This window comes from Penaeus monodon, unplaced genomic scaffold (assembly GCF_015228065.2).
Source record: "Penaeus monodon isolate SGIC_2016 unplaced genomic scaffold, NSTDA_Pmon_1 PmonScaffold_10651, whole genome shotgun sequence".
Taxonomy (NCBI): domain Eukaryota; kingdom Metazoa; phylum Arthropoda; class Malacostraca; order Decapoda; family Penaeidae; genus Penaeus; species Penaeus monodon.
In genome coordinates this window covers 1-12,211 of record NW_023639328.1, presented here as the reverse complement: position 1 = coordinate 12,211, position 12,211 = coordinate 1, and the positions used below count along the sequence as shown (strand labels likewise).

Genomic DNA, 12,211 nt, shown 5'->3' with positions numbered 1-12,211 from the left:
TTTAACTTTTGTTTTTATCATTAACAGTTGTATAATAAAAGGCCATCAAAGTAAAAATCGCTAGAATGCGGATATGTTGGAAATTAATGATGCCTGGATTAAAAAAATGAAAAGAAGAGCGGTTATCGCTTACTGCAAAAAAAAAAATTTTCAGTGGTATATGTGTGTTGTGTGGTGTTTTTGATATATATATAAAATTATATATATATAAATTTAATATTTAATATATATTATATATATATATATATATATAGCGAGGAGAGAGAGAGAGAGAGAGACAGACAGACAGAAAACGGACAGTATGATTAGATTTTAGAAAGGATAGATAGATAAATTTTCATAGATAAATCTATTTATGTGTTATACATATAATATTTCATATATTTGCTTTATATATATATATAATATATATATATAATATAAAATATTTATATATAATTTTATATAATTATATATATATATATATTATATATATTTTATATATATATTATATATAGTGTGTGTGTGTGTTGTGTGTGTGTGTGTGTGTGTGTGTGTGGTGTTGTGTATGTATTATATATATTATATTTTATATATTATATATATATATATGTAATATATATTCACACACATACTATGTTTGTGTTGTGTTTGTGTGTGTGTTGCACTTATTTCTTTGTGTGTGTGTGTGTTGGTGCACTTTATTCTTGTGTGTGTGTGTGTGGTGTGTGTGGTGCACTTATAATCTTGTGTGTGGTGGTGTGGTGTGTGTGTGTTGTGTGGTGTGTTTATAATATATATAAATATATATATATATATATTATATTTTATTCACACACATGCATATGTGTGTGTTGTTGCACTTATATTCTTTGTGTGTGGTGTGTGTGTGGTGTGTGTCCCACTTTATTCTTTTGTTGGGTGTGTGTGTGTGTTTGTTGTGTGTTGTGTTGTGTGTGTGTGTGTATGTTATTGTGTGTTATGTGTTGTGTGTGTGTTTTAGTGGTGTATTTATTTATGTGTGTGTGTGGTTTATTTATTTATTGTGTGTGTTTTATCTATTTATTGTGTGTGTGCGTATGTGTGTGTACTTTGTCATAAATATGCATTGTAACATTACATACACAACTCATTCATATATATTATTTTTTTTTTTTTTTTTTTTTTTCAACGCCATTCTTCCCACTGCGGGCATAGGCCTCTCTAAATTCACTACTGAGGGGTTTTTGGCTGCCACCCTTGCCTGATTGGATGCCCTTCCTAATCAACCGCGGTTTGGCCCACGGCGGTGATTCCCCTACGCCCTTTGCTTTTGACTCTCAAGCGAATGTCTTTTTCTAGGGGGGCAATCGGGGTGAATTCCTTCCCAAAAGGGAAAAACGCCCCGGGCCGGGACTCGAACCCTCAAACCCCCGATTGCCGTCGTGACATCTTGGCCCCGATCTCTAACCGCTCGGCCACCACGGCCTCTCCTCTCTCTCTCCCTCCCCCTCTCTTTTTCCCTCTCTCTCTATATATATAATATATATATAATATAATATATAAAATTTATATATATATTTTATTATTATATAATATATATATATATATATATTATAATAATATATATTATTGTTTGTGTGGTGTGTGTGTGTGTGTATCTCACATACTAATCCTTAAATAAAAATGTATATTTTTTAAGTTTTGGGGTGTCCTATATGTATTTATATATATTTTATATATTATATTATATATAAAAATTTATAATATATATAAAAAATTATATACAAAAATATACATATTTTATGTTGTGTTTCATTTCATTATATTTATACTACTACACACAATAATATATATATATGTATATTGTGTGTGTGTGCACGGAACATTTAATTCCTCTCCTTCATATCTTAATATACACTTCATGTACTTTCACTCGGATTTTTTTTTATAATCCCCACCAATTTTTTTCGTTTACATGTCTCCTCTAAAAACCACCCCCTCTACATGAAACCCCAAACTTCCCCCTTTAAAACCTCACAAAAAAAGAAAAAGGGAGAAACCCAAAAACGCACTTTGACCTTGTAGAGTATATTTATATAAACTGCAGCAAAGCATTGTCCCACTAAATCTTCTTCACTTTTGGGAGAGGATTTTTTCCCACTTCTTTAAACACGATGAATTTCGTTTTGGTGAGTAAAGCTTATCGTCACAGCGAAAGAACTTGCGAATTATATATGCATATCGTTTTAATGAATGCAAAAAGGATAATACTGATCACGGAGAACATAAAATTTTTTTCATGAATTTCTCAAAAATTCCACTTGCATTGCAGGTCCAATAGCCCCAATTAGTACTAATACTTTTAATTATCATCAACCTACAAAAATTCTTCGGTGCTCTTGAGTGCCGATGGCCCCCGTACCCCGCCCCTCGTTCATTCACCCAATTTTTCCGGACGCCCTTCGTCGCCATCCTGGGGACGGCGACAGGATCTGGGCGAGGGAGCCTTCAGCTACGTTCGAAGCCCCCCAACGGAATCCGTGAGCCCCGCGTGGGCACCCCGGACCCAAGGGCCGCCCAAACATGCAGGGATCCTACAGAAAGGCGTGTTGGGTTTCTCATAATTTTAAAAATTTCTGTTCATCGAAAATTGAATTTGAAAAGCTCTACAGGAAGGCAAGCTTTGGTTTCACATAGAAATTTTAAATCTTCTGTTCATCAAAATTTTAAAAATTTGAAAATCTTTTAACTAGGTTTTATTTTTTCCCGATTTTTAATTTCCCATAGTTTTCCCCTCGCGACGGCACCTTCGCCGAGGGTTTGCTTCGCGCCGACGAGTCCGGGTTCCGTGCCGATCTCCCCCCTTTTCCCCCCCCCCACCCCCTCCCCCCCCCGCCGCGAGCAATTCGCTCGCCGAGGAGCAGCGAGTGTGGAATTTTATTCTACAAAAAATTTGATCGCGATAGAAAACAAAAAGATTTTAAACCCTTTCAGAAGAAGTCCCCTGTGAGGGTTAAAACCTAAATAAATTCGAAAAGATATACTTTTCATTATGTATTCTTAATGTATATTTGTCTATCAACATAATGGGCGCCCTAAGCCCCTCGAATTTCAGGTTTTAAAAAAAAGCCGTATTAAAAATAACTACTTCCAAAAGACTGCGTAATCCCATTATTCTCCCAAAACTTTTTTCCTTATGTGTGTGTGTGTGGGGGAGAGTGAGGGGGAGAGAGATCGCTTTTTTCTATATTCTCTTAATCGTTTTTTAGTCTTGGTATGAAAAATTCTTTCTAGGAATTTATTTCAACTCTTGATCTTTAGATTACGCTTGTCATTCATTCCAGCTTTGTTTGGGAAAGTGCAAAAACCTCCCCTAATTTTTTTAAAAAGTATGAATGTTTCCCGCTAGAAGATCTTTCATTTTTTCCCCCCCTGATAAAATCGGTCCTTTTTTCTATGGGATTTGTTTTCAGTTATCCCCGTTGTTTTTAAATTTTGATCTTCATCAAGACACTCTGACTATTTCTTTTCAATTTTCCGTCTTCTCTAAAACTTTCTCGGGTGACTTGGATTTTTTGTATTAAGCATACAGTAAATGTTAGTTGGTAGTTTATCCAAATTTGTAAGTTTTTCTCCTCCATAATATATATAAAAATATTTTTATTATATATTATAATAATATAATATATAAAACAAAACCACATATAATATGTGTGTTGTGTGGTTTTTTTATATCACAAAATTTTTTTTTCTGAAATAGGGATTACATTAAATGTCAAAAACACCTTAAAGAAAATATTTCCCCATCCAAAATCCAAATGTTTTCTATTTTCCCCAAACCTTAAAAATTTTGAACTCTTTCAGTAGAGTTTATTCTTTAACAAGTGAGCATTTGTAAAACTGTTTATAAGAGTATGCCCGCATAGAAAACAAATTTTTGATAGTAAGCTGGTTTTCCAAAGTAAAAAGAAGCTGTTCTTACGCAACATTTTGATAAAAAAAAAAAAAATAGTAAAAATCATGTCTCTGTGTTTTTTTTCCCCCGGTTGGCACGTTTTTTAAACCCGGCCCGGCCCGCGGACTACTGCATTTCACTTTTTCCCCCTGCACCCATGAACTATGCTGGCCTGATCGTCGTGTTATAAAAAAAATTTTCCTTAAAAAAAGCGTTTTTTTTTAGAAAGAAAAAAACCCAAACTTTTGGAATTAATTGCATATATTCCCCTTTCTTTAACATCTCTCTCTCCTCTTCTCTCTCTCTCTTCTCTCTCTCTCTCTCCTTCCTCTCCCTTTTTCCTTTCTCTCTCTCTCTCCTTTCCTCTCTCTCTCCTCTTTTTCTCTCCTCCCTCTCTCTCTCTCTCTTCTTTTTCTTCCTTCTCTCTCTCTCATATTTTTTTTTTTTTTTTTATTTTTTTTAATATATTTTTTATTAAAAATTTTCCTTTCTTTTTTATCTTACCAAAAAAAGTTTTTCTTTTTGCTTTTGTTAAACCTTTTTCTTTTCTCCTCTCCTCTCTCCTCTCTTTCCTTTTCTCCCTCCTTCTCTCCCCTCTCTTTCTCTCTTTTTTTTTTTTTTAAATATATATATATATAAAAATATATATATATATATATATATATATATATATATATATATATTAATGTTCCCGTATTCAGTTTCATTATCGGTTTTTACAAAAAATTTTTTTTTTCTTTTTTTACATTCTTGTGAATTTCCTGAGATGATTCTAGAAGGGAAGGTCTCTCTCTCTCCCCCTCTCTTTTCCCCTCTTTCTCACTCTCTCTCTCTCTCTCTCTCTCTCTCTCTCTCTCTCTCTCTCTCTCTCTCTCTCTTTTTATTTTTTTTTATAATTATTTTATTTTATTTTTATATATATATATATTTTATATATATAATATTATATTTAAAATATATTATTTTATATAAATTCAGTTTCATTTTTTCGTTATCCAAAAATTTTTTTTTTTTTTGACTTTTTGGGAATCCGTGAATGATATCTGAAGGTAAGTCTCTCTTCTCTCTCTCTTTTTTTTTTTCTCTCTCTCTCTCTCTCTCTCCTTTTCTATCTCTCTCTCTCTCTCTCTCCTCTCTCTCTCTTCTCCCCTCTCTCTCTCTCTCTCTCTCTCTCTTCTCTCTTTTTTTTTTTAAAATTTTTTTTTTTTTTTTTTTTTTTTTTTTTCCCCCTTTTTTTTTTCCTTCTTTCTTTCCCTTTTCTTTTTTCTCTTTCTTTTTTTTCTTTTTTCTCTCTTCTTTCTTCTCTCTCTCTCTCTTTTTCTCTCTCTCTCTCTCTCATCCTCTCTCTCTCTCTCTCTCTTCTCCTCCTCTCTCTCTCTCCCCCTCCCCCACTCTCTTCTCTCTCTCTCTCTCTCTCATCTTCTTCTTCCCCCTCTTTTTTTTCCTTTTTCTTTTTTGCTTTTCTTTATTTTTTCTTTTTTCAGTTTCTTTTCTTTTTCCCTCTTTCGCTTGGTCTTTTTTTTTTCCTTTTTTTTTCCTCTCCCTCTAAAACTTTTTCTTCTTTCCTAAAAAAAATTTCCCAGGGTCTTCCTCTTCTCCCTTTTAAATTTTCTTCTCACACTTAAAAATTTATCTTTTTTCCCTTTGCTTTTTTTTTTTTTTTTCTTAAAATTTTCCTTCTCTTCTTTGTCCTGAAAGCATTGCTCAAAATATTCGTCTTCCCTTTGGATTTCACAAAACCTTTTTTTCCTAAAAGCCTTAAGGGTTTAATCTTTTAGATATTAATTGTAAAAAAAGGGTAGGGGTCTTCAAGCCCCCTTGACTTTAATATCAATATTTTTAAACTGTGTGCAAGTGTGAATGTGTGTCTGAATATATATATATATCTATATAATATATATATATATATATATATATATATATATATGTGTGTGTGTGTGTGTGGTGTGTTGTGTGTGTGTGTGTGTGTGTGTGTGTGTGTGTGTGTGTGTGTGTGTGTGTGTGTGTGTGTGAGCTTTAATTTTTATTATATATTCTATATTAATATATATATATATCTATATATCTATATATATATATATACGCGCGCGCGCGCGCCCACACACACACACACACAAACACACACACCACGCACGCACACACACACACACACACACACACACACACACCACACACACACACAACATACATAATACTTATAATAGCAATAATAATAGTAATAGCAATAATAAAAATAATAAAAAATAAGGATAATAAAAAATAAATAATGGTATCGATAATACAAATAACATTGTATTATTAATGATAATGATGATGATAATAATAATAATGATGATAATGATGACGATGATAATAATAATGAAAATAATGATAAATATAGTAATTATAATTATAGTAATAATTATGATAATCAATAATAATAATAATAATATTAGTAGTAGTAGTAGTAGTAGTATTGTTAGTAATATTAGTATTATTATTAACAGTAATAATAATAATGATAACAATAATAATGATAACAATGATAATGATAATAATAATGATAGCAATAGTAATGATAATTAATTGTATAATAGTAGTGATAAAATAATGATGATAATATAATGATAATAATAATAATAATAATAATAATAATAATAATAATGACAATAATGATGATAAAAATAACTGTAATAACACTAACAATAATACTAATAGCAATAATAATAACAATAATGATAATAATAAACAATAATAATAATAATAATAATAATAATAATACTAATAATAATAATAATAATAATAATTTTTAAATAATAATTATAATAATATTAACTTAGAATTAATATCAATATCTATTATGATAATAATAAGCCTCATCACATGACACTAAAACCTGACTTATATCCGTCCCGCCACACCGTTTCAAAACAGACTGGAAGAACGAGCCCGAGGGAACCTAACCTGTCCTGATAATGATCGTTCTCACCGTTTCGTCAGTCAGAACGTAAATCGCAGCCTGTAATCTGCCCGGGGTTGCGTGCTTGCCGCCGATACCCTTGGTCCGTAGGGGATAATTCTGAATCTCAGGTGATTATCGATTTCGCTTTGGCGGGTTTCTACTGCGTGTACGGGTGGATGTGTAGGTATATGTGTGTGTTTGTGGGTGAATGTGTTGTGTGTGTGTGTGTGTGTGTGTGTGTGTGTGTGTGTGTGTGTGTACATACACACACACACACACACACACACACACACAACCATATATATAATATATATATATATATATATATATATTATATATAATATATAGAGAGAGAGAGAGAGAGAGAGAGAGAGAGAAGAGAGAGAGAGAGAGAGAGGGAGAGAGATACGTATATGAGTGAGTATGCGTGTGCGTGCGCGCGTGTGTGTGTGTGTCTATTTATCTATCTACATATATAAATAGATATATATAGATATGTTTGTATGTATATCTATATATCTATATGTATGGGTATACATATGATGTAAATACACAAATAAATATAGATATATCTATAATAAATATATATAGTAGGTATATGTATACATATTCATATACATACATATATATATACATATATATATACAATATATATAATACATATATACATATACATGTCTATATATATATATATATATTATATATAATATATATATATATATATATATATATAATATATATATGTATATATATATACGTGTGTGTGTGTGTGTGTGTGTGTGTGTATATATATATATGTGTGTGTGTGTGTGTGTGTGTGTGTGTGTGTGTGTGTGTGTGTGTGTGTGTGTGTGTGTGTGTGTGTGTGTACATGTATATATATATATATATATATATATATATATATATATATATATATATATATATATATATATATATTCACACACGAACGCACATATATACCTACACATCACCCGTACATGGTGTGGGACCACGCTAAAGCACAATCGATAATCACCTGAAGATTCAGAATTATCCCCAACGAACCAAAGGTATATGTGTAGTATATACATATATATACATATATATATATATATATATATATATATATATATATATATATATATATATATATATACATATATATATACATATATATACATATGTGTATGTGTGTGTGTGTGTATGTGTGGTGTGTGTGTGTGTACGTGTGTGTGTGAGTGTGTGGTGTGTGTGGTGTGTGTGTGCTTGAAATTCCTTCTCAACTGAGCAACCTTCCTCTACTTATGAACTAAAGATTCTTTTCAAAACCTGAACAATATGCAATGGTGAACGGTCGCGGTAAATGCAACTGCCACGTGAAAAAGTCCTTTTTTGTTGTTTTGTGTATGATTATATGTATAGAAGATCGTAAATCTAAGTATGAGTAATAACTGACAAAATAGTTAAAGACGTCTTTGCAACAATAGAATGTTGTCATAATGCCCCTTGCATTACATTAAACATTGCTTTGCATTAGAAGTTTCTCCTTTATATTCTTTCCCACGTATATTATTTTATGATGAAACGAGCGTTTGAGCTAAGTTTAATTAATAAGCTAATGAACCTATACAACAGACATATAACCGCACCACAGAAAATCGGAAACAATAATACCATGGCCATTGATAAAACAGAAACTCTTTTAATATGTAACAACATTTCTAAGATATCATGTATAAAATCTATTGCAAGATGGTCAGCTGTAGACTAACGCATATCCGTGCATGACGAACTCAAAAAGACAAGAAAAAAAGACTTGAAGTAGTGATTACAGAAAGATTAGCATGACCTTGCTGTAGGTGGTGTGTGTATATATATTTCCTCTCCAAGCTGTATTCTCATAACATCTTCGGAACCTCTACAAAGCACCATGAAGATCGTGAGTAGCAGAGACAAAATTCAAGATTCTTTTCACTCTCACTCTCACTTCCCCTTTCTCTCTCTCTCTCTCTCTCTCTCTCTCTCTCTCTCCTCTCTCTCTCTCTCTCTCTCTCTCTCTCTCACTATATATATATACATAATATAATATATATATATATATATATATAATATATATATATATATAATATATATAATATATATATATACATATATATATATGTACATATTATATATATATATTATATATATATATATATATAATAATATTATATATTATATATATATATATCGATTTATCTCTCTTTTTCTCTCTTCTTTTCTCTTCTCTTCTCTCTATCTCTCTCTCTCTCCTCTCTCTCTCTCTCTCTCTCTCTCTCTCTCTCTCTCTCCTTCTCTCTCTCTCTCTCTCTCTCTCTCTTTCTCTCTCTCTCTCCATATAGCATTCCTACACAATGATTTTGCAATGAGGATTTCATTCCCGTAATGCTATCCCTGTTTTCTCCTCTTCCGTGTTCATTCTGTATTCTGCACATCCTCTTAGGCCGTCTTATCCTGCCTGGTGGCCGCCGTCTGCTGTGCCCCTCAGTTCCAGAGACCCAGCCTTCAGGATCGGGATTTCATCGCTATCCTCAGCGACGAGCGGCAGGATCAGGGTGACGGGTCCTTCGCTACGTCTTCGAGGCGGCAAACGGGATCAGGGAGAATCGCGTAGGAAGCGTAGGATCCAAAGGGCAGAGCAACATGCAAGGGACTTATCTGTAAGTGGTTCGGATACTGTTTGTAATTAGTGTTCGATGTGAGTTTTTTTTTATCTTTACAGTAAAGAGAAGGAAGGAAGATATTTGTCTGCAAATAAAAATTGAATAACGAGTAAAAACAGGTGAGACAAATGTGCATTTGTTTGCTGCATAATTTCACATTGTAGTTGACTGAAGATTGTCGTTTGACGTTTGGTATCTTTAACCCCACCCTCCCACCCCAGGTTCCCTCTCCCCGACGGTACCTTCGCCGAGGTTCGCTACGTCGCCGACGAGTTCGGATTCCGCGCCGAACCCCCCCCCTCCATCCCCACCCCCCACCCCCTCCCGCCCACGCCGTCGAGCAGATTCGCGTCGCCGAGGAGCAACGGCGTCGCGGAATCCAGTTTTTAATTCTCCCCCTCGCATATCTTTGCTTTCCTCGATGAAGTGACGGTGATGATGAATACGGCATAAAACATGTATGGAATTATGATGCAAGGATGAAATAAAGAGATTGCAATCTATATCAGGCGGTGTTATTAATGTTCTATGAATTCATGTCTAAGAATACTAACAAAAGGACACAATAGTATTGCACACACATCCAAATACACACAACACGCCCACACAAACACACATGCCGCGCACACACACACACAATCATACAGGTCGCATTAAAGTTTTTTTTTTTAAACGTTCCCGCAAAGAATATAAAAAAGAAAACAGACTATTGAAGAGCAGGACAAATCTATAATAAATAAACAGTATTGTATGTGTGTGTGTGTGTGTGTGTGTGTGTGTGTGTGTGTGTGTGTGTGCGTGTGTGTGTGTTGTGTGTGTGTGTGTGTGTGTGTGTGCATTTCTCCATGCAAAATGCTTACGCGCCGACTGCTTGCTAAGCAGGTGCAGTAGGGACAGTCGCCGCCGTGGCGCTAAACCGTGGGTGATTAAGAACGGCACCCAATCAAGTAAGGATGGTACGGCTAAAACAACCCTAATAATGGATAGAGAAGACTTTCCTTTAGTGTAATGATGTGCTGTAGAATAATGATAAACATATACATATACATACATATACTTATATAGATGTGCGAAAATACCCATATGGGTAAATTAAGCTTTGAATAAAAAAACAAAACTTTTCTGTAAAAAAAACTACTCTCAAATCAAGCTCACCTTTATCTTCACCAACACTATTGCTACTTTCCTAAAACAATCATGAAGATGCAGATCTGTATTTCTGTATTTCCATTTAAGGTAGTTCGTGGGGTCGGCCTCACCATGGCTACGTCAGCCTCACCATGGCACCTTGGAATACGAAGGTAGAGTCCTTCATGGATGGCTTCCCGCTGAGCAGACCATCTTCTCGACCGCGAGGAAGTACTCACTTCCTTTCACCAACGCAGATTTTAGAATTTCATTTCTCTCACCAACATTATCACCATCATGTCAAATGATCCGAGTGCCCACATTTCGGCGTTTGATTCGAGTTCGTATTCAGAGTTTACCTTTATAGCATACTAAAATTGTGTTATAAATGACAATATAAGTGATAGTATTACAGAATTTAACTATAATGCAAGTATTGTTTTGGTTATCAAATAAGTCTGGCTCTATCATGGCATTCAACCTTTACCGTAATAGTGGTGCCTCTCACTCTTCCGCCAAGACCTTGTATTAAGATTCATCTCTCCGTGAAGAAAAAAGTGTGAGCTAAACAGCCCTCCCCGATGACCACCTCTTTAACTCACTAGGCTTCCTCTCTCATAGCATCCACAAGTTTAGTATAAGGTGTTATTGACTGATTTCTCTTTCACGTTCTATATTTTCTGCATATCGTTACTGTGTTTATGTATGTCTGTGAAATGTTTTTGTATATTGTCGTATTACATTTTACCTATCAATATGTTTCTAAACAAAAATTTAAATCACATTTGCGATATTAAACTACATTATCTTCGCTCCCTTGGAATCCATAACTGTAGATGGATCACTAGATATTACGAAACATTCACAGTCCAACTTAATACACACACGAGCGCGCGCGCGCACACACACACACACACACACACACACACAACACACACACACACACACACACACACACACACACACACACACCATACATACACACACACACACACATATATGTCTGTGTGTGTGTGTGTATATATATATATATGTATGTTTACACACGCACACATACACACACGCGCACACGCAGACGCGCGCGCCGCGCGTGTGTGGTGTGTGTGTGTGTGTGCATATATATATATATATATATATATATATATATATATATATATATATATACTATATATATATATATATATATATGTATGTATATATATGTTTACACACGCACACACACACACGCGCGCGCACATGCAGACGCACAGACACACACACAACACATACATATATGTGTGTGTGTGTGTTGGTTAGAGCTCTAGACTCCAACCCTCATGGTCCCGAGATCAAGTCCCCGTCGCAGCAGTCGTAAAAATGCCGTCTTCTGACTGCTGGCTCGAGCCCGATCCCACGGTGAGAAAAATGACGTATTGCCTTGAGAAAGTCAAACGCAGGTCTCGTAGGGGAAGTCGCAGTGTTAGCGGCCGAACCCGCGGTTGATTAGGCAAGGTGGTACTGCCAAATACTTCATAAGAACTAGAGAGACTATGTTCTGCAGTG

General features: G+C 34.3%; 1 pseudogene; it reads left to right on the top strand.

Annotated features, from left to right (window-relative positions):
• The first annotated feature begins 8,556 nt into the window (after positions 1-8,556).
• LOC119568751 lies at positions 8,557-9,989 on the top strand (annotated as a pseudogene).
• The last annotated feature ends 2,222 nt before the right edge of the window (positions 9,990-12,211 follow it).